General features: G+C 49.4%; 1 protein-coding gene across 2 annotated transcripts in view; it reads left to right on the top strand.

The window, feature by feature from the left end:
* The first annotated feature begins 9,425 nt into the window (after positions 1 to 9,425).
* LOC113973443 (mitogen-activated protein kinase kinase kinase 3-like) overlaps positions 9,426 to 21,649 on the top strand; it is a 76,492-nt gene continuing 64,268 nt past the window's right edge. For both annotated transcript variants that reach the window (XM_027695543.1, XM_027695544.1), the window contains exon 1: positions 9,426 to 9,537. The gene's annotated coding sequence lies outside the window, so the exon portion shown is untranslated. The remainder of the gene's footprint in view (positions 9,538 to 21,649) is intronic.

Below are 21,649 nucleotides of genomic sequence, written 5' to 3'. Positions count from 1 at the left end.
CCTCTCCTCTCCTCTCCTCTCCTCTCCTCTCCTCTCCTCTCCTCAAGTTTTGGTTGCAATAAAGGCTCACATTTGATGACCTTCCCCTGGGACAATAAAGTTTTTCTCTGCTGGACCGTTTGCCTCCAGCACTGCTGTGTCAACACTTCACCAATTAAGGCCTTTGACGTGTCATCCATCCATGTCCATGTTCACAAATATGTGCCCAATTTCATTCATGTGCATACCCCCATCTTCATTCAGACGGTGTTTCACCTGTCTGAAGTAACAAATTTGCCTGAATAATTTCCTCTTTCATTTTGGAAGCAAATCCCAACTGTTGCTGTCTCTGTGAGAACGACACTTTCGCATTTAGTTTGTCGTGCATGAAAAGTTTGACATCACTATTTGATGTTTTACTGAGCCTCCCTCTGAGCCCTTCACAGAATCTTGAATCATGTCATCGTTAGCTGTTTTCATAAAAGCATAAAACCTCCAGGATCAACACATAGTGCAGCACTGCTCAGAGACAGACTAGTGATTGTTACCACTCCTGCTGCACCCAAGCGTGTGCTCTAATGGCTCTTTGCTTCTGACAAGTGCAGTTTGAATAGCCTGTTAAATCCTGTCCACCAGCACCAAACGCCTCTCACTTTTCATGCACATCTGATGCTCCACCTAGATCTATCTTTCAGCTTTTTGAACCATTAGGAACAATGACAACCTGTCTTTAGTGCCAAGATCTCCCATTCCAGAGACGGTGCTTTGATGTTTTGACTGCAAACCACTCTGCACTCTCTTTCCTGGTGGAAGCAGAAGGACATAGCCCCGCTCCAAGAGTTCAGTTCGCTGCCTGCAGAAATGCAGCCCCTCTTTTTACGGGTCAGAGACTTTTCCTTGGTGTTATTTGTCGTGCCTTCTGGTTTGGAGGGGTCTTGCCATCAGATATAGTGCAGGGACCGTCTGGCCTTGGTTCTGCTATGATCGTCCTTGTAGGAAAACATACAGACGGATTGCTCTTTGTAGTTCAGCTTGTGACCACTATTCATTAAATCTGTCATTTCCTCTTCTGCCTTTCAGCGGTATTTCCTCCATCAGGAGCCTAATGACCCTCTGCAAGCTCTCATCCACCTACAATTACTGGACCTGTCTAAAGCTTTGCCAAGTGGCTTAAACACTGTTTAATCTCTGGTGTCAGCTACTGTCTTACAGGTTCGCAACACACTCACACCTGACTTATGTTATACCTTCAAAATGCTAGAAAAAGTATCTACCCAGGTAAAGGATCATATATATATATAACTGCAGCTGAAGTAGCTTAAGTGTACTCACCTCCTTGGCTGATGTAATTCAACACAGCTAACCAAGGACTTACTTCAACCCTCATTTGACTAAAAATCTCTATTCAGGAGGCTTTCAAAGCAAAAAATTAAACTGTGGGTTTGTGGTCACAACTGGTCCTGGGAACATCATGTCTGTGTTGTGTTCTGCTCCATGCTTCTCCCTGTGTTCTTGGAAGGGACCATTTCAACCCTCTGCCTACAGCAGAATTTCTTCTGCTGTAAAATGGATGTAACATCTCTTCCCTACTGCACAGGACATTTTGAGCGTTGACTGCCTTCATATTTGAGACCCATCTCTAGCAGTGCAAATAAAAGCACAGAATATTCTAGAAAATAATATTTGCAGAAGGGTACAGTCAAACCATCTTAGGTATTTAAAAACACAGATCCAAATGTTACTGTCCACTGTGTTAAAGCAATAGTCACCAGGCCATTTATGGCAGGCAGGCTATGACACAAGAACAAGGACTGCCGTTGAGCTGAATTTGGTATCTACTCAGCTCAAAGGCATTTCCAGAGCAGGTATTGGCACTGTCTGGGGCAGAGGGAGTTTGTTAGAGTCCTGCCATGCATGCTGAGGAACAGCTGTCCTATACACCATTTTATTCTTCACATCCATTCTAGATAGAGGTTGTTTCATGTTCAGTTTTCTTTTAAGGAAGCAGCAGTTTAGAAGGCAGTATTTCTGGGAATCATATAAACACTTTTTCTGGGTAATCATTATCAGAAGGAAGTGCCTTTATAAGGGGCCCTATTAGAAATTCTATTAGAATTTTCTCTTGGAGACAAACCCCAAAGTCATCACGGTCCTGCTGCCACGTCCTCCTTCCCCTGCAGAAAGGAAGGTTCCTTGCTGGAGACAGGAAGAACCAATATCAACCAAGGATGTGAAACAGTGCCCTGCAGGCTCAGAGAGCTTAGTGTTGCTCCTGCAGGTGACACTGACATCATGCTTTGGCCACATGCTGCCAAGGACAATAGAAATCAAAAAAGAGTCGAGGGAAAACCTTTCACTTTCTCCACTCCTTCCCAATTTGTATTTACTGTAGTCCCCACCAAACTATACTTAAAATAGCTTTTGTCTGTTGCTATTTAGCCATTTAGGTCGGATCTACCAGCTGCATGAACTTGCCCCTATTGTACTATTGCAGTTGGACTGTTGCCATCCTCCCCCCATGGGTTTTCTACAGATCTATATTTCAAAGTTATGGCTCTTGCAAAGCTCTGCTGTGTGAGTTCAGGCAGGCTAAAAAAAAAATTAGTCATGTTTCCTCTGGTCCTGCTGCTTTACTAGGCTTCCTATTTGCAATCAAATTATTTTTAATTTTGACCGTGTTCCCATTGTTTGCCAGGAAGATAATCATCTTATCTCGCCGCCGGGATATTTCTCTCCTTTCTCATGTAGTTTCAGATGGATTAAATAAATACCCCTTACACAAAGCACACCAAGCTGGGCAAAAGTGCATTTCACCATCACTGGCTGATCCGAAATTTAGGAAATGTCTCTCTTTTGGGGAAAAAAAAAGTTTGGAAGGACCCAGACATGCCATAATGGCAGGTGTGCTAATTGTACGCACTCAGTTAATTTTTATCCATCTCAGCTTTGTGGAAAAATGTGGGTGAAGTTAAAAGTTAGACAGAGTTAGACAGTGACACTGGTTTGGCTTATCAGTGCCAAGAAGGGCCACAGACACAGCCAGCCAGGTTTTTGGTAAGGGAGAAGCCATAAGTGGTCCTGTGTGACCCTTCTACTTCTTCTTCCCAGGTGAAACCGTATTAGCTCCGTGCAGGGAACAGGAACATCCCCCACTGTGCCAACCATCCTGTGAGGAAGCTTTTCACAGGACCATCCACGGATGCTCTTCTCCAGCTCTTCACGTCTGGGATCACATCAAAGGGGCTGAAATGGGAGGTCAGTTCACTGCAGTTCGTGGTGAGCAAACTGAGCGGTGAAGATCAGGCACCCTCAGACCTCCCCAGTGTTTCCAGCACCCCCTCCGAGGAGGAACCGGCTCGCAAACACGCAAACAACAGCCCCGCGATGGAAAGTTGTACAGACGAGCGACACGGCTCGAAACCAAACTGCCCTGTTGAGTGTTTGGTAACCTTCACCCACATACACTTCCCTGCTGCTGGATGCCGAGCGGTTTTACCTCCAGCTTCCTAATTATCGGAGCGCCGCTGCCTGTGTTCTACCGCAGACGAGGAAATGAGGACATATGGCTTTCGTGATAAGAGATTTATGTGAGCTGCCTGTGCAGCGGTGCTGCAACTTTCTATACAAGTCCATTTATAAAACAAAACATGTGTAAACAGTCAGGTTGTGATTGTTTCGGTGATTTCTTCCCCCCCTCGTGACAGAGGTAAAGGAAAAACTGGAGGTTTCCACTTGATGCACGCAGATGACTCTACGGCCAGTCGGAGAGATTCCAGTTGTGGTAAATCACTCTCTGCTTCCTTTGATTTCTGTCACCTAAAATCCAGCTCCACGTGGGTGGATGGGGAGAAATACAAAGAAACTCGGGCCTGATGGCTGCTCACACATGATCCACTTCCAGCTGTAGGAGTACAAATATTCCTGAAGAGTTCTGGTAGGAGCTTCTGCATCAAGAGTACATTAAGGAGTGCAAAATACAGGTTGAAATGACAGCCAAAATCCAGTGATTATAACAGGTGGCTTTGACAACACTCCTGTAGATTGGCTACCTTCCAAATCACGAGAGGGATTAGAGAAATAGGGTCATATTATCAAGGAACAAAATTCTATTGTCAGTGGGGACAAAGAGCAGGGTAGGCTGGATACACATACCTAAATCCATGTCTGGCCATGCTCTTTCAGTCCTTCTCTTATCCCTGACACTCCACTCAAGAAAAGCAAGTTGCAGGGTGGAGAATATTGGTCCTTTTCAGGAAAAATCTAAATATTTTATCTGAATTTCTGGTGAGATGGAAACACAGGATGTCCCCTGCAATTTTTTGCTTTCTTGCAGTTTCAGCTGCGAATGCTGCAAGGACAATATTTCTTGTGCACTTTTCCGCAATATTCAGGTGCCAGGTGAGCCCATAAATATTCTGGGATAGTTCTGACCTTACCTGAGAAAGTTCAAACTGGGCCTGTTTGCAGATGGTATAACTCTCCAGGGCTTCCAGCTTCACACTTTTCACCAGGGTGATATAGAATCACCTTGCAAATACAGTTTGGTTGACACAAGTTCCAAGCACCAAGCACAGGTGAAAAAGCTCCACAGAGAAATGTCCTCCAGCAACACTTCCTTAACAACCCACCCAGAAATCAGGTCCTCTTCACTTTCACTCTGTCCTTTTTGGACATGTTTTTCCCCTCTGTTTGGGCAGAGAAGGTGAGTCATGGAACAAAGACAGTGTGGAAATTTACATCCAGCTATGAAAGTGCATGTTATGACTACCACGAAAAAAAATCATCCACACAACTCACTCTCAGTGTAAGTCACACCCAGCTTGGAAGAAATATGAGTTTAAACCTGTTCCTTTTTGGTTGATTGACCCTGCTGGCTGCTGCAAGCTGCTTCCTCTGCGTGTCACACTCAGCCTTCAGCCTGTGTTTTGTAAGATATGTAAAACCTCTCCAGTCAGCTGCCTGCAACTAGGTGGATGGACACAAATGCTGCCTCAGAGAGGGCTAAGGGGCACCTCTGTGCTCTGACCCCCTCACAGAGCAGCTTCCTATCCCCTCAAAGTGGGGTGGTGCAATATTCCCAAGTGTTTGATGGGTGGCAGTGCATGGAGAGTGCCTCCCTGCTCTTGGGTCTTCATGCTTTGAACCCCCTCATTCAGGACTTGAAGTGCAGGTCTCACCCTCTCCTTTTAAAATACGGTGTCTGCTGCTGCCACCTACCTTTTATGCTGGAGTGGATGCAAGAAATATTCCATACACCGAGTCTGGAAGGAGCCCAGGATTTCCTCCTCATCCCACGAGCTATAAACCCAACCTATAAGCCACGAGGTTAATTTGTTGTGTGGGCAGGAGGCTTTATCTGCTGCTATGAGAAAACATTTCCTGCCATGGAAGAGAAAAAGTTTCAAAACCCATCAGGAGATCACTTCTTGCTCTTGCCTGGCTGTGAGGGCTTTCACACAGCAGATCTCGGCATCTGCCCCACAGAGGAGATGGTCATATGAGCCAGGGAGCATTTCATGCAACAGGAGAGGTGGAAAGAGGTGTCTGGGAAACCTGTGGCCTCACAGCAGTAGGGATCTGAACCTCGCTCTCACCCTTCCCTACTGCTTCACGACGTGGTGGTTGTGAAATGGAAGCAGAGGTAGAGGTGAAATGCTGTCCCCAAATGTTTGTCCCCAACAAACCTCTGCTTTCCTTCAGGAATGTTCCTGGAGAAGCACAAACGCATTGGGAATGCTGGGGTGTGTGGTTTGTGCCAGGTTTATTTCTCAGGCAGCCCCCAGACCGCTTGGCTTTGCAGCAGTCAGAACACGTGGGAAATATTTAAGCAAAATAAACGTGGCTTTTCTGTGGGTCCTAACACTAAGAGGGACATAGGAAAGCTCTAACCCTCTTTTCCCACCTGCTTTTCCACAGCAAACAGCAGACCTGCAATTAGTTTTGGGTGAGGAGGAGCTGCAGCTGACACAGATCTGCCAAGCCCAGGTGCTGCCATGCAGAGGTTTCGGCATCACAGGCTCATGTCCACGTGCTGACATCCCACCCAGGCCCATCACCAGCCCCAGCCTTCAGCTGAGAAGCAGCACACAACCTCTGAGTAAGTAATTGGTTTCTTTTCTTTACACCGGGACGGCATCATTCCTGCACATTCTGCAAACTAAGTATGGGAATGATTTCACCCACCACATGCAGCCACCTTGATGGGAGAGAAAGCCTGGCAGACGTCTCACAGCACACAACAGCTTTATGCTGCCATCCAGGGCAGGAAGCAAGAAAGGATATTATATCAAACAGAAGGCATGGGAGAATTTCAGGTTAGATGGAGCATACTTAGTCACAGAAGAACTAGGGCAGTGCTCTGGACCTGTATTCACTTCCTGCAGGAACCCTGGCTTAGCCCAAAATAGTAGCAGTTAGGCAAAAGCCAAATATCTGCCCCTTTTTCCCCCCACAGTAAATACTAATGCTTACGTCATTAAAGGAGAGGCATAAATAGAACAGCCTGGGGCTGCGATTTGCAAAGTTCTTGGTCTGTGGATGAACCATCAGCTTTTCTTACAGCTCACTATTGTACCATCAGACTTTTCACTGAAGATATTATCAGGATGATGTAGGCCTTCATATCCACCCAACATTTACACCAGTCAACTCAGAAGAATCAGAGCCCACATCTGTGGGTTTTACGTGCGACCCGGTTTTCGTCTCGCCGCCTGGCACGTGCACCAGCACAGCACAGGGCAGCATGCAGCAAAGAATGGCTCCTACTGGCAGTTTGGACACTGTTTTGGAAGAGAAGGGAGAGTTTGGCTCTGTGGGTGTAAGGTGTGCCCCACCTGTTGTCCTCAGGGACGGAGAACAGCCCACGTCTATTTTATTTCACCGCACAGAGCCACTACAAGCACTGCCTGCAACACACTGGGTTACCACTGCTCTGCACTGTGCACCCTCCAGCAGGTGTTCACTTCTCTCCAGACACGTGCCAAAGGCTGTCAGCCAGCACTGGTAGGAGAACTGAAACTGTGCACAGAGCCACACACCTCTGTCCATCCTTCTTCCAGGCTTTGTGAATGTCTTTAAGAGCAACTCGAGTAGGCAGAATCCGGGGGCAGATCCTCAGCATGCCCATCAGCAGGGAGCTGTTGACATCAGTGGAAAGAGCCTTTACACAACGTGATGATCCTTATATTGTTCAGGAACACCCTAGAACTGAAATCCCCATAGTGGGATACCTGGGGCACCAAACACGCTCAGAAAAGAGGAGCTGCTTGGAAAAATTACAGCTTTCAGAGTAATTGGTGTGTGCCTGACCAATTCCCATTAAAACCAGGTGGTTTTAAAGGAGCTGCTTGTCACTTAGTGCCTTATAATACTTGAACCTGCAGTCCTGGGGTCCTGTGCCTGGTTCCCAAGGTAAACACATGTGATTTATTTCAGAAAGGCATCTGCAGCACAGGAATTTATTACATACATACCCGATGGGCAGCAGCCAACATTTCAAATGTGCCAAGTTACCAGAATTTTATTAAAAGCTGTTAAGAGTTAGGGGGAAGGTGCAGAGAAAAGCAACCTCCTTCCCCAAGCCAGGTGGCTTAGGCTAGACTTACGCCGCTTCCCAAATGGATGAGGCAAGCTGGAGTCAGAGGTTCCTTCCAGCAACCAGCTCAGTCCCCCTGGATGTTTCTCCGTAAGCTGCACAAATATTTTGGGGAGGGGGAGGGAGAGAGAAAAGAGTGAAACCTATTCAATTACATCAAGATCACGACTGGCCCTAGTAAAATCATTTATGGAGTGAGGGAACCCGGAGCGGTTTGGGCTGGAGCCATCTGCAGTTATTTGGTATATACAGAATCCGTTTCTATGGATTTTATTAATAGGTCACGCGATTGTATACGAGGATGTGAGATCTGAATCTCTCAGGAGGGGTCCCTGGTTGGGGTTTCTATTGCCTTTATAGGCAATGGCTCAAACTTTCTTGCAGCAGCAACTCCTTAAAAACTTGAGTGGATTGGGGCTGGTTTTAGGATCCAGCCCATTTTTTTCTCTCCCCCACCAAAATCTTGACTTGACTTTGTTCCTCTTCCTCATTTACTAAATGGGGAAACAAGGAAATAATCAGAGAAATATTCTTACTTACTTTTTCCATTGTCTGCATGAATTTTCCCTCTTTCCCACCAGTCTGAGGGATATCTGGTACATAACTCAGCTCCCACTTCCATCTGTTTTTCAGGCTTTTGTTGGCCCTTATTTAGGGGTGAATTTTGCTTCTATGCCACTGTTGGCTCTCCCCATATGGGAAGTCGAGCCCAAAGGGACTTGGACACACAACAGAGGCTTGGGACAGGTGGGTGTAAATTGGAGCAGCCCAGAGGCTTCTCTAGTTCCCCAGGGAGCTGCCCAAGGATCCCTGAGCTGTTCTGAAGAGCAAGCTGTGACATGGGAACAGTCAAAAGCCTCTGCCCTTTGGTCTTCACTGTGGCTTGATTTTGCCTCAATTCCCCCAGAAGAGACAAAACCAAACCAAGTTATCAGAGAGCAATTCCTTCACATCCCGCCCGGCCACATGGAGAAAGCTGGGCCCTGCAGACAGCCACGCTGCTGCAGCAAGGTTGAACCAGCTTCACCAACACTCCAGCTGATCAAGCCCCATCCCAGAATCTGGGGGCTTCAGCGCTGTTTCTCATCATCTCCTGCTTTTTCAGGTTAGCCCTACATGGGACAGCTCGCTCTTTTCAGGAGCTTTCAGGAGGTCCCAGAGCCCCCCAGTTGGAGCACAGAGGTCACAGTCCATCCTTCTTGAAAGCAAAGCCGGGGGGGGGGGGGACCCCCGGGGGTCTCAGGGGGGGGGGGGGGAAGGGGCTGATACGACCTGCAGGGCCAAAAGGGAAGCCTCACCTGGTCCAATCGGGGCTGCAGGAGGGGGTGTCACCTGGAACTGCCCCGGGGGTCGGAACTACCCCACGAGTCTCACCGCGGCTGATACGACCTGCGGGGGGCCACGGCAACCCCACGGGACCGAGCGGGGCTGCGGGACACGGCATCATCCGGGATGCGAGTGCGCCCGGGGGTTGGCGCTGCCCTGGGAGATCGGAACTGCCCCGGGGGCTCGGAACTGCCCCGGGGGTCGGAGCTGCCCCACGAGTCTCATCGCGGCCGATCGCGACCTGCGGGGCCGAGGGAAGCCCGAGGGATGCCCCGCGGGGCAGGGCATCCTCCCGCGCGGGGGTTGGCGCTGCCCCGGGGGCTCGGAACTGCCCCGGGGGTCGGAGCCGCCCCGCTGCACCCCCCGCCCCGGTGTCGCCCCCCAGCGCCGGGGCCCTGCCCGTCCTCCCCGGTGGCCCCGCTCGGTCCGCCCCCCGTGCCCATCCCCGTCCCATTGGCCGCGGCCGCCCCGCGCGTCACCGCTTCCTCCCGCTTTTGTGCGCCGCCCCAGCCCGGCTCCAGCCGAGCGGAGCCGAGCCCAGCTGAGCTGTTCCCAGCCGAGCCAGGCACCGGGACCCACGGCGGTGACAAGCCCCCGGTGTGCGGGCATGGCACAGTGACCCCGCCGCCGCCGCACCGGTGAGTCCGCCCGCAGCCCCCCCTTCCCGCCGGGTCCCCGCGCCCGCCTGCCCGGATAGTTTCGGTTTTTAATTATTTTATGCTGTCTGCAGCGGTGGCCGAGAGTTTTTGCAGCCGGCTCTGGCTTCCGTGGCTTTTTCTTCCTTCCTTTCCAGTCTCGCAAGTGGAGGGTTGTCCCTCCGGCTGGGTTTGGGGCTCGCAGGGGATGGAGCGGCTCTCCAAGAGGAGGGCGCCGGGAGCCGTGTCCGGGGGTGCGGATGGAAGGATTAAGGGATTGACCTTCCCCGGAGCTCCCCGCAAACCCCCGCCTTGCGCTGGTGCGCTCGGGTCACTGGTTTTCCCGGGTTGTTTCCTGGAAGCCTGTCCCAGCTGCAGCTGCTGACAGCGAGCGCCGGGATTAGACCCAGATACCCGTTCCCGGGATGCGTTAACCTCTGGAGCCAGCAGTTTCTGGCGGCGATCACTTGGGTCTCGCTTCCTTGGGAAGCGTCTCGACCACACCGGGGAGGTGCGGGGGTTCCCGGAGATCCCTCCCTCACCGTCCAGCAAAGCTCTCCTCGCACCGTCTGCCCGGAGCGGTGAGGATGGGATGAGCGTGGGGAGGAAGGCTCTGTGGCGGGCACGGACCCGCGTGGGCGAGGGAAGCCCCGCTTGGGGCGAGTGGCCGGCAGAGCTGGAAAGCTGGATTTCCACCTGGACTCAGCCAGCGGCTGTCGTGGGGAGCGGTACCACGAGTCAGGAAGATGCTCTGGGAGGATTTGCTCAGTTTGGAAAGCGGCTTCCCCCTCGGCTGCTGTTTTTATCCTCCTCTTTAATTCCTGTCTTGTAATCCAGTGGTTTTTGGAAGCAGACCTGATCCCGATTCGATGCAGAGTCTGCGTGTGTTGCTGGTGCGTGGACCAAAAACACAGGGCTCACTTGGGATTTGAAGGCTTGGGATTTGTGCAGGATTTAAGTGATCCCAGGGATTTCCAGGGTCAAGCTCTTTCACTTCTTTGGTGAGAGTGAGTTGTTGGAGGGAATTTCTTTCTGTGCCACCCTATGAGTTTATTTCCAGTCTGGTGCATGCAGTTTGAGGTAGCTCCGTGCAGGATTTGTGCACGGAGTGCAGCTCTTGGAAGCAGTTCCTCAGGTGTGCATGAGATCAGTTGCATTTGGGGGCTTGCCTGTAGCTACCTGTGTCTTGTGATACCTCTGTCAGATGGTCCAGTTTGCAGAACCCTTAATTTGACATCAGTTATGAATGGAGATTCAAGGTTTCCCAGGGCTCCTGCAGATCAGAGCAGACCTCCATGCCTGGGCACAGCCTTTGCCCTGGGAAGGTTTTGCATCTTGTAAAAGCTCCTCTGTTGGAGGCAGGACGTGAGGCTGGATGGGCTGCCAGCCTGGTGGGATGTGGATTTAAAGGATCTTTTATACCTCCCTTCTGCGAACGGGTTTTGGTGCCGCAGTTTTTTCCATGGGTTCTTAATCTCCAGCAGGAACCCACAGCTCTGCCCTGTCAATGTGTGCTGATGGGTGATGCATTTCTTTTTTTTTGGAGGCTGTTAGAGCCTATGAGGGAAGTGTGCTCATGCAGAGAGATGTAGTCTGGATTTTCATCCAGACGAAGCGACTCCGGCGTGAAGAGCCAGCGACTGCAGCAGCCAGAGGAGCGGCTCCATCCCTCCTAAAACGTTCCTGTTGCTTTATGATGCTTCGGGATTTCAGCCTGCAGCTTGGACTTGATGCTTTCTGAATGTTCCCACTGGGAAGATGCCGGCGAGGATCACACGGTGTGTCTGGCTCCCTGGCAGAGCCGTGGGATGGAGTGTGTTGCTGCAGCATGGAAAGGGATGTGCTTCCAGCCCTGCTCTCCCCAGATGGACGTGGGAACGAGCGTGAGAGCTGGCAGGATCTTCTGTTCTGGTGGATCTGGCCCTGCCGTTGTAGACCTGCTGGTCGAGGCTGGAGGGAAGTGAGTCAGGGTTTGCTGTTAGAAGGGATATCTTTTATTAGACTGCTCAGGGAGCACAGGCTGTCTTTGGAGTGTACAAACCTGTCTACACGTAGAAGAAAACAGGGAGTGATTGCCCTGAGCGCACCTTGGCTCTCCCGATGGAGGGCATCATCTGGAAGAAAGGGGGAAAAAAAGAGATATTCAACTACAGTTCAGCCTGTGCAGTTCATATGGCTTAAGGAAAGGCAATTTCTCTCTCTACAAATCTCTGGACTCTTTAGATCCTGAGACCCAGCACAGGAAAGGGACACATATCCCATGTGCCAGCCTTTCACGGGAGGTGGCCAAGCCCTTTGCAGCCTGGCTCCCTCAGTGAGGAGCTGCAGGTGATGGGGCTGGTGCTCCCTGATGCCTGATGGTAGCAGGAGGCTGATGGGCTCAGTCACTTCCACTCCCTTCTCTGCTCAGGGCACAGGCCAAGCACAGTGTGCACAGAAATGTGCAGAATGTCAGCTGTGCACCAGGGAGATGGAAAATGCAGTGCGGAGCCATAAGAGGTGGAATATGGAATTAAACTTTTTTTTTTTTTTTAATGTCATCAGACACTTTTTAGAAAAAGGGGGCTATAAATGGCTCACTGATCCTGAGCCTGGCAGGTTCACCCCCAGTCCCCAGACTTTGTTTATTTCCTGTTTAAGCTCCACAAGGGGAAATGAGTGACCAGGTGGTTTTGGTAAGTCCCTTCGGGGAGCAGTTCCCCATCCCCACATGCAGCCCTGCAGGCCAGGTCAGTTCAGCATTTCTTTCTGGCACCTCTTCTGCCTTTGCTGAGTGAAGTGTGAGGTGCAGAGGTGGTGAATGTCATCTCAGTTGTGCCTGAAACACGCTGTCTCCGTGGGCTTACCCCCATATCCCGCGTGGCATGAGCCTTCATCTGATGTGGTCAGTGCTGTGGTGAGCATCAAATGGACAAGACAAGTGGTTTTCTGTCTGTGAAGGTGTATGTGAGCATGCATGAGCGTGGATATGTGGGCATTTTTGTTTGTTTTCTGTCTATCCCTGCAGTCCTGATCTGGTCTGGCCAAGTAATCTTCCCGTTAGTCAGTGAAATGCCGCTGGTATCCAGCTCAAAGGGTGGTCAGGCGTTGGAACAGGCTGCCCAGGGAAGTGCTGGAATCACCATCCCTGGAGGTGTTCAGAAAACATGGAGATGGGGGACATGGTTTAGTGGTGGACTTGGCAGTGCTGAGTTAATGGTTGGACATGATGATCTTTTCCAACCTTAACGATTCTAAGATTCAATTAGTCTGTTAATGGATGCAAGAAATTAAAAGCAAAGATCTCCCTTAAAAATTGATGTCTTCCTCTTCAAAGCCCCTTGGGAGCTATTCCTGGCAGAAGACCTGTTGCATGGGCTCTAAGAACAAGAGAAGAACGCTGTAGTGGGGCTAGAGAAGAGTTTTGGGGCTGCACGCTGGGAGCGTGTGGCTCCCTGCTTTGTTTCAGTGCCTGGGCTGTTGCTCCAGGAGCTTTCCCTGGAGCCACAGGGTTTGGGCCAGGAAGCCCAAGGTGGTGGAAGATGCAGCATTATCATGGCCCTTGGTGGGGACCCTTGCAGCTCTTTGCCCAATGTCCCCATCTCAGTGACTGGGGTGGGGGCACTGTTGAATGTCATTGCTGTGTCTGCTCTCAGGGCCAGCTTCTGTTCCCAGGGCACTTGGGGCGTCTGTGAAGGGAACCCAGAGGGTTTGACCTGGAGTTTCTGAGGCTTTTAGGAGTCAAAGGTGGAAGATATATCTGTACGCTCTGAAAGAGAGGGTTCTGCTCGCAAGTGCATTTCCCAAACACTTTTTTGTGTCCTGGAAGATCCTAATACAAATGTTAGTGGAAACCAAGGGGCTCAGAATTTAATGAGAATCTGTGGTAGGCTGGAGCCTGTCCTTCTCTCCTGAGTTAAAACCCAGGCTGGCCACCATTTTATGCAGAACTAATTGTCATTTCTGTGAAATCTTCCCTCATTTTATACTCCCCACTCTCCCAAGATGATTTGGGGCAGCCCAGGGAGAACAAGCTGTAACAGCAATGAACCAGGGTGGAGCTGAGCCAAACCCTGGCTCACCGTGGAAGCTCCATGGGACAAAGTCCTGTTGGCAGCGTGTGCCATGCCCAGCAGCCCGGGACAGATCCTGGAAGGAGCTGGCCAACTACTGCGTGGGCCACTGTGCAAACAACATGTGTGAGGGGCAGGTCCTTGGTGGGGGTGGGAGGATGGCTCAAGTGCTCAGGTAGTGATTAAACACCAAACTGCTTGAAAAAATAGCCCTCGGTGGGTGGATCAGAGGCGCTCTGCAAACCTCCTGTGAGCAGCAGCTTGTGTGCTGAAGTAACAAAAAGTCATCTGATTTGATAGCTGGGTGATTCAGAGGGAGAAAAGACTTTGTACAATTGCTTTGGGAAAATAATTTGTGAGATAAGAAGCCTTTGCAAGGGATGTAGGAATGTCTTAAATCCGCTGGTACTGAAAGGTGCGCGTGGCCCCTGCAATGCTTTTGTGTTTGTCTTGTCCATGTGCAAGTGTTTCTTGCACAGCAGCTTCCAAGTCCCCCTAAATCCCCAAGGGAATATTGAAAACTTTGCACGTGACAGTGGTTAGGCCAAACACTGTGTGTGAAAGTGAACCCTGTCTTGTGCTACAAGTTCTGCTGCTGCTGCTCTCAGTGCAGAGGTTCTGAGGAAGATGCTGCTGCTTTGGTGTATCTGTTGAAGTCTGTCTTTTTTGAGGTTGTCCTTGCCCTTCAGTCCCGTGGTCTGGTCAGGCAGCTGGACTAGATGATTGTTGTAGATCCCTTTCAATTGAACTACTCTACGAATGTACATGGAAGCCCATCTTGATGAGGATGGTGGATTACTTGGATTTGCTCAGTGCTTATGAGCTGCAACGTCTTTGGGTTTTTTGTCCTTGAGCAGAAGTCAGATTGTCATAGTCCAGTTGTGAACTGGAGATAGTGCAGTGCTCTCCATAAATAAGAGCCTCACAGAGTTAAGCAGATGCTTAATCTGTTCCCAGTGGACTGTCTGCACCTTTTGCTCTGCAAGGTGCAACAGGGATGCTCTATCCCAAGGCATGAGGACCCTGCAGAAGGATGGTGGATACAGGGTAATTAATGGGCACGTCTGGCTCTCACCAGCTCTTGATAACAGATTTAAGGGTTGGGACATCCCCTACACGAGGCAGTGCTTTGATAAAGAAGGTTTGTTCAGGTTAAATGGCTTGAGGGGAAAGTGTAAGGTGAAGCCTGTTATCGCTGGTGGTGAAGGTGAACTGAAGGAAAGGTGAGTGTGCATGAAAAGAAACCCTCTTTTAAATACCCTCTTCCTTTCAGCCTCTCACCTTTTCATCTCAGTCACTACCTGGGGAGCGTCCTGGAGGGAACTGTCCCATTTTTGTGGCTGGGTCAGTGCAGTGTCATTGCAAAGGGCATCTGATAACAGTGTTATCTGTAGCTGGGTGATGCTGATAGGGGCTGATAATAGTCTTATCTCTAGTAGGGTGATAACTTGGAAGTCCCTGTGGGAGTGAGTGGCTGGAGGGAGGTCTGTGGACTGGACTGTGGGGCAGAGTGGTTTGGGTGTGTAAATCATGAATATTCTGTACCTGAAAATCAGAGATCAGAGATTTGGGCTTCCTTCTGTTGAGATTGATCAGTGCATTGATGTAGTGTGGAGCTGTGGAGCAGGGCTTGTTTTGCTGGATGAAACACCTTCAGTAAAGATCTCAGGCTGGGCCAAGCTCCTGGAAAACTTTCTTTGCTTATGTAAGATGCTCACACTGCAGCCTTGATGCCTTCTGTTTGCCTTTCAGCACAAAACTACAGGCACTGATCCCTGTGCTGCAATCCTTCTGCTGGCTTCCTTCTCGGACAGTAGTTTTTGGGAAACCAGGGTTAATAAACCAGTGGAATGCATTTGCTGGTCCTTGGTCTTAGTCCCCCCCAGTGCTGGTGCTGAGTAGCAAGAGTCATTAGAGAAATATGCAAGATATTTCGGTTATTTCTCTTTGGATGGTGCTGGTAGAGAGTAAAAGAGATAAACAGAAACTATTGAGCTGTGCTAAGCTTATTGCATTACTGGTTTTATTGAAAGGGTCAAGGTCCGGCTCTCAATGTTGTTGAGCTGTTCCTGAGCTGTGCTGTGCCAGAGAGAACAGGTTAGGGAAAGGTGTAGTTTCAGTGCTCTTGCTGCCTGTCTGTGTCTGAAGACTGACTTGGCATCACCTTGCTTGGCTCAAATGGAGGATTTGGGGAACCATGCCCTGTCTTACCTATTTTTGTTTGGGTTGGGGGTGCTTGCTGAGGCTCTCCATGGTGCTCTTCCCAAGGTGCTGTGATGTTAAAGATGTGCACGATTTGTGTCACTGTGTTACCTGGCTGATGACTCAAAGAAAAAGAGAGAAAATGTTTGTTTAATCATTGCAATAGTTCTCAAATTCACCTACAGCATTACAGGAGTGACTAACATCTGGTGTGTGCCTGGTCAGTGTTGGGATGCTTCTCATGCAGCAATGACTGTGTGTCTTGCTGTGGGAGTCACCAGAGGTGATGATGGTGGGAGGTATTTGTGGAAGAACAGGGGATGTGTCAGAAGGGATCTCCCCTTGCTGCATGGGGAACCTCCCACCTCCCTGACCTGTCTTGGGCTGGATTTCCAAACCCTTGGACAGCTGTGGTTGAAGGGCTCTAGGCAGCATCACGGAACATGACCATCTTCATGGCCATGTTGAGGAGCATCACCAAGGGCTTTGAGTGGTGCCATTGCAGGAGTCTCCTTCACCCAAAGAAGATGGTGGGGAAATGATCTATATAATACATATTTTAATAAAGCAAGCAGTATGGTCAGGGCCTTTTGAAAGCTTAGGTACATCTGTCATTCACCTGTGTCCATATAAGCATCAAGTCCCATGTGTTTGCTGGAATGGTTGCAAAGGGCCTCATAGATGAAGCATCCTGCAATTCTTACCCCAGTGTTGTTTTTGGGGCTGGTGGGCAGAAGGTTTCCTATCTGCCCTGGTCTGTGGGAAAAGCATGGATAAGGCACGTGCTTTTTGCTGATCCCTGCCCCTGTCACTTCTCTCTCCATTTGCTGCCTGTAGCATCTCCACCTGCTCCAAGAGCACGGGCTGGGAGGTGGAGCACTGATAAACACCCCTGGATCAGGACCATGGGGGATCCTGGCCGCTGAATGCTTTCATAGGACACGCTTTGTGGCATTTCCTACAAAACCTCCTGCCGTGGGGCTCTATTTTGGGGCTGTGTCTGACGTAATCTGTCAAGACACGGTCTGATCTTTGACTTACTGCCGCAAGTCTGGTTGGGGATGGGTGACCAGTTGCTTACCTTGCATTACCAAAGCAACGAGTTGTTGCTTTCCATGACTCATGAAAATGCACTGTAGGCTCTCTTAAGAATGGCTGAGATCATTTTTTGGCTGAGTTTGGGCATCTGGTTTCCTTAGCAAATAGCAGTGGGGGTGGAGGGAGGGGGATTTCCAAACTCGTTTCTTTGTATGTGTGATCTGGTTTTTAGAACTCGGCTAAGAATATACTTACTTCATTTAAAAAAGGGGGTGAAAAAAAAGGACCTGTAACTTCCATGTCTGTTTAGTTTTCTTAGCATGTCTCATTTCGTTGTGGTTTGCTGCAAGAAGGGGAAAGGTACTAATAGCATTACAGAGCTGTGTTTCTCCTCTGAAATAAACAAGGATGGAAACATTATGGGTAGTTTTTTTCTTTTAAAGTAAATCCTTTTGAGGGAATAAAGGTGCAGATAAAATTGTGCAAACAAACCCATAATTGCATCTTTTTTTGTTGTTGTTGTTGATCACGTTTTCTCAAAAGGGGGACTGTGATTCTACAGTGATGCATCAAGGCAGAATCTTAGCAAGGGGTGTTTTAGTGTTTGGTTAATCTGATGTATTTATTTTTTTTTAAATATTTATTTATTTGTAGGCCCTTGATTCACTTTCTGGTTTTTTTTCTGTGCAGTCCAAAGGCAGCAGCAGTCACATCCTTGAGAACCAAATGCAGCAAGATTAGCCTTAATCAGAGGAGAATCAGGGCACCTGTGACAGCTTGAGAGAGCAGGAGGTCCCCAGCTGTTTTGCCACCTCTGCAGCCAGGTTGCAGCAGCCCCTGTGGTATTTTCCCCAAGTCCAGCCACACTTTGCAGGCACCTGAGAGCGGACAGAGTGGACAGAGAGAAGGGAGAAGGGAGGGCAAATCCTGGGTAGGCAGAAGGGAGTTGTTTGGGTAGGGAGGTTTGTGGGGCGGTGGGTTTGATGTTCCCATCCCTGGCAGGTGGCAAGGAGGAGCGAGGGGTGGGTGTGTTACACACTGTGTGCAGCAGTGGTAGCTGAGGTCAGCAATTTGATACCTGTGGACCGACCTCTAGTGCTGTGCATGATCTCTGCTGGTGCTTGGCTGTGGTTCCTGCAACCAGGGCAGGCAGGAGCGTGTCCTGTGTGCTGCGGGAAGGGGTTGGAACTACCCGAGGGCTGCAGAGGAGCAGCAGATCCGTCCTGGGAACAGCAGGAACAGAGCAGTGTAATGGCCCGGCCCTCGGCCAGGGGTGAGCGGGAACAATGTGACTGAACAGGTTTGTGCTCACTTCCTTGTAATCTCAGAGATGAGATAATGCAGAAACCCGCAGACGTTTGCCAGCGGGAGCAGAGAGGTTTCCTTTCTCTGCCCCCGTGCGCGCCCTGCGAGCGGGAGCAGGGACTTGCTGCTGTCTCTGATGGAAAACTGATGAAAGGCAAATCCTTGGAGCTCGAGGAATGCCTCAGTTGAGCTCCAGTCAAGGGTGATGGATGCTACCCTCTGGGCTTGGCTCTGGAGCTGCTGCCTGTGCAAGTACCCTGAGCCAGAAGCTGCTGTGTGCGCCACAGCTTCTTGGGCCCTTCATGTTCTTCTTCTCCTCCTCTGAATTCCTCTGCATCTTTGTTAGTTATCTTTGGGCAGAATGGGCTAAGACCTCTGGTTTAATCACAAGTGTAGTGTTTACCCTCTTTTTCCATGGATATAGTGTGTTCAATGCAGAGCATAGCACACCCCAGATCCAAGTCTTGTAGATCTTAATAGTTTTGTTCCATGCAAAATTGGGAAATAAATGTGACCTGAAGTCTCCTCCTCTTTGTGGTGCTTATGAGTATTTGAACATGGGGCCAAAGTTTATTATTCCTTTAAGTGGTAGGTAGCTGCAGCTCAGGTGCCTGTAGTACTGTGGTGTCACTACGTGGTGCCCCAGAGCTCAGCAACAGCACGGGGTGAGCTCTGCGAGAGCCAACACAAGCCTCTTCAGAAGCTCAAGTCCTTATTCATAGACTAATTTTTACCATAAACTATTTCTGCTGGGCAAGATCCACCAGCAACTGCAGATGTGGTAGTTTTGGTGAGCAGGGGGTGCCAGCAGATGAGCTGTCACAGCTGACTTCCATGGCTTTACCCTACTTCGTGCTGGATGAAAAAAGTGCAGGCAAAATTTGGAAAGCTGTTCTGCTCTATTATTACTTTTTTTTAAGTGCTGTGTCTTGATATCGTCCCCCAATGCATAATGCTCTTTGACTAGGGAGGCCAGCATCAGGCCATCAAAGGGGCTGCCTAATTTTTAGGCAGGTGTTGCTATGAAAGCTGTATTTTCTCATCTGTAACTTACAGATGGAGATGTTGAAACAACCCTCCAGCCCCCAAAGTCAAGTAATTCCCTGTCAAGTCTAAGGTTTCCAGCATATAATATCAGGGAAAAAGAATCCTAGATCACATTCTTTCTTCCAAAAATAGGGATTTATTTCTCTTAAAATAGATGTTTCCATTTCTTCTGGTTTGAGCATTTCAGGCTTCTTACTTATGTTTCTTCAACTTTTGACATCTACAAGTACTTCTTTTTAAGAAAAAAAGAAGGGAAGTGTGGATTCTGATGTAATCATGTGACCAGGAACCAGGTTCTTATGAAAAACACTGAAACTTGTGAGACTTGGCAGTGTTGTCATCCTGTGTCCAGCAGCTGAACTAGAAAATGAAGTAAAATCTTCTACCCCCAACTCCCTTTTCAGCATTGCTTTCCCCATCCTTCGATGCAAGAGATATTTAGATTGGTTTTTGGGTTTTCTTTTTCATAGTGTGGGGTCTTTTTTATGATTTGTGTGGTAAAATATTTTTTCCTTGCTTGGTGAAGTTTGCAGACCTGTGATCTTGGGGCCTTCAGTTTCTCTTTAGGTTATGTGTGGGGATGGTCTCTTGTGGAAGCCTTGCAGTTCTCAGGCATTTTTAAAACCAGAGGAGGGCCTTGCTGCTGCTATGGCATGAATCAGTGCCAATGCAAATTTCCATGTAAACATAAATACCTAAGCTGCACTGGAGTCTATTCTCTCCAGATCCTTTGGTTCCTTGTATTTCCCTTTCTGGGGTGGTTGGGTTTTTTTGAGCTGTTTTCTGACAGCCTGTCACAGGAGGCTTGACTTAGAAGGTTGATGGAGGAGGTGTTTGCTGTCTGTTCTCTTGCCAACCTGCTTCCTGCAAAAGTAAATGAAGTGCCTTTCCACCTTGGACAGGGTCAGGCTTGAGCGCTCAGAGAAGCACAAGTACTCTCATAATACAGAAATGGGGTTCCTGTACTGCTTCTGGCTGCTGGAACAGGAGTTCAGGGACTTGCTTGGGTGCCTTGGAGCTCACTGAGGCCGAAAACCAGGCAAATGCAAGTCCTCTTGCTTAACTCTGCTTGGGTAAGTCCTGTTAGCTCTCTCTGGAGTTACTCAAAACTTGCCTGGACATGATCCTGTGCAACCTGCTCTGGGTGAACCTCCTTTAGCAGGGGGATTGGACTAGGAGATCTCCCGAGGTCCCTTTCAACGCCAACCATTCTGTGAACAGCTGGAAAACGAAATGTCTTCAGAGGGCAACACTCTCCCATCACAGGCACAGGCAAGCAAAGCCAGCGTGTTCCTTCACAACGTGGGAGATATTTGTCCTGTGACTAAGCATAAAAGTTAAGAGATGGAAAAGGTCCTATTAGATCATCTGGTCCACCTCCCTGCTGGCGTGCAGCTTTTCTCCCTGGTGCATATTTATTAATAGGCCGTTGGGCAGACAGGAATAGTTTGCTCAGGGTTCCGTGGAGGAGCAGCGGGCAGGTTGTGCAGGTGAGGGACTCTGCACGCCCGTGACTCGACCTGCACGTGCACAGGTTGCTTGCAGCAGTGGGATTTTGTAGGAGAGGGGCCAAAAGCCCTGGACTCGACATTCCTGGCGTGCTTGGAGCCTTCCCGTTGACTTGCTGGGATTCAGTTTGTGCAGGCATCAGCTCGTCTTTTTTTAGCGTTCTAGGAATAGGCTAATTTTACTTTATATTTATGATGGAGTAGGTGGCTTGAAAACTAATAATAGGGGGGGAAAAAATAATAGAAGCCTTTTTGGTAAGGAGAGGTCAGCCAGCTGCACATCTGCACAGCTGGCCCGGGCTCCCTTGGCCATGATCTATGACAGTGGTGTATGAAGACTCCCAGAGGACGTGTCAGAAAGGTGCAGGTGGAAATGCTATTGCCATGACAAACAGAGCAGGGCTGGAGTTTCAGGCCAGAGCTTGGGGACCATCAACATTGCTTCGTTTATTGCTGCTTGGTAACCATAGCACAGCCTCTCGTGCACATGGATTGTTTTTTTATTTCGCGTTTCCCAACTTGATTTGCAGCTCAGAGCACTTATCACCTCCTGGACAAAATTGCTGAATGTTGAGGATAAAGGGACAAATTCTGTCCTTAACTAATTCAGGGAAGAACTAAAGCATGTGCTCAACACAGAAATTTCCTATCCAGGAATGTGCTGAACTGCCTTCTCATATTGAGACTGTGTTGGCTTTTGCACTTAGGATCACTTCGCTGTCTCCAAAGGTGTCTCCTGGTCGTGTGAGATCAATATTTAGGATTAAAGACCAGAACCATTCTGTGATGCAGGTGAGCGACCAAGCCTGCCCTGCACCAGCAAAATCTTCTTGCTGGTGCTGGCACCTTGTTGGGTGTGGGGCCTGATGATCCATTTCCTGACACTGCAGTACATTTTGTGTGGTTTTCTGGAGGTGTTATGGGACATCTCTTGGCTGAGTGATGGCTCTGTTGAACCGGGAG

This window comes from Neopelma chrysocephalum, unplaced genomic scaffold (assembly GCF_003984885.1).
Source record: "Neopelma chrysocephalum unplaced genomic scaffold, ASM398488v2 Primary Assembly neopelma1_101, whole genome shotgun sequence".
NCBI classification, from domain to species: Eukaryota; Metazoa; Chordata; class Aves; order Passeriformes; family Pipridae; genus Neopelma; species Neopelma chrysocephalum.
Note: the sequence above shows the minus strand (reverse complement) of the source record. Positions and strands in the feature narration are given on the sequence as shown.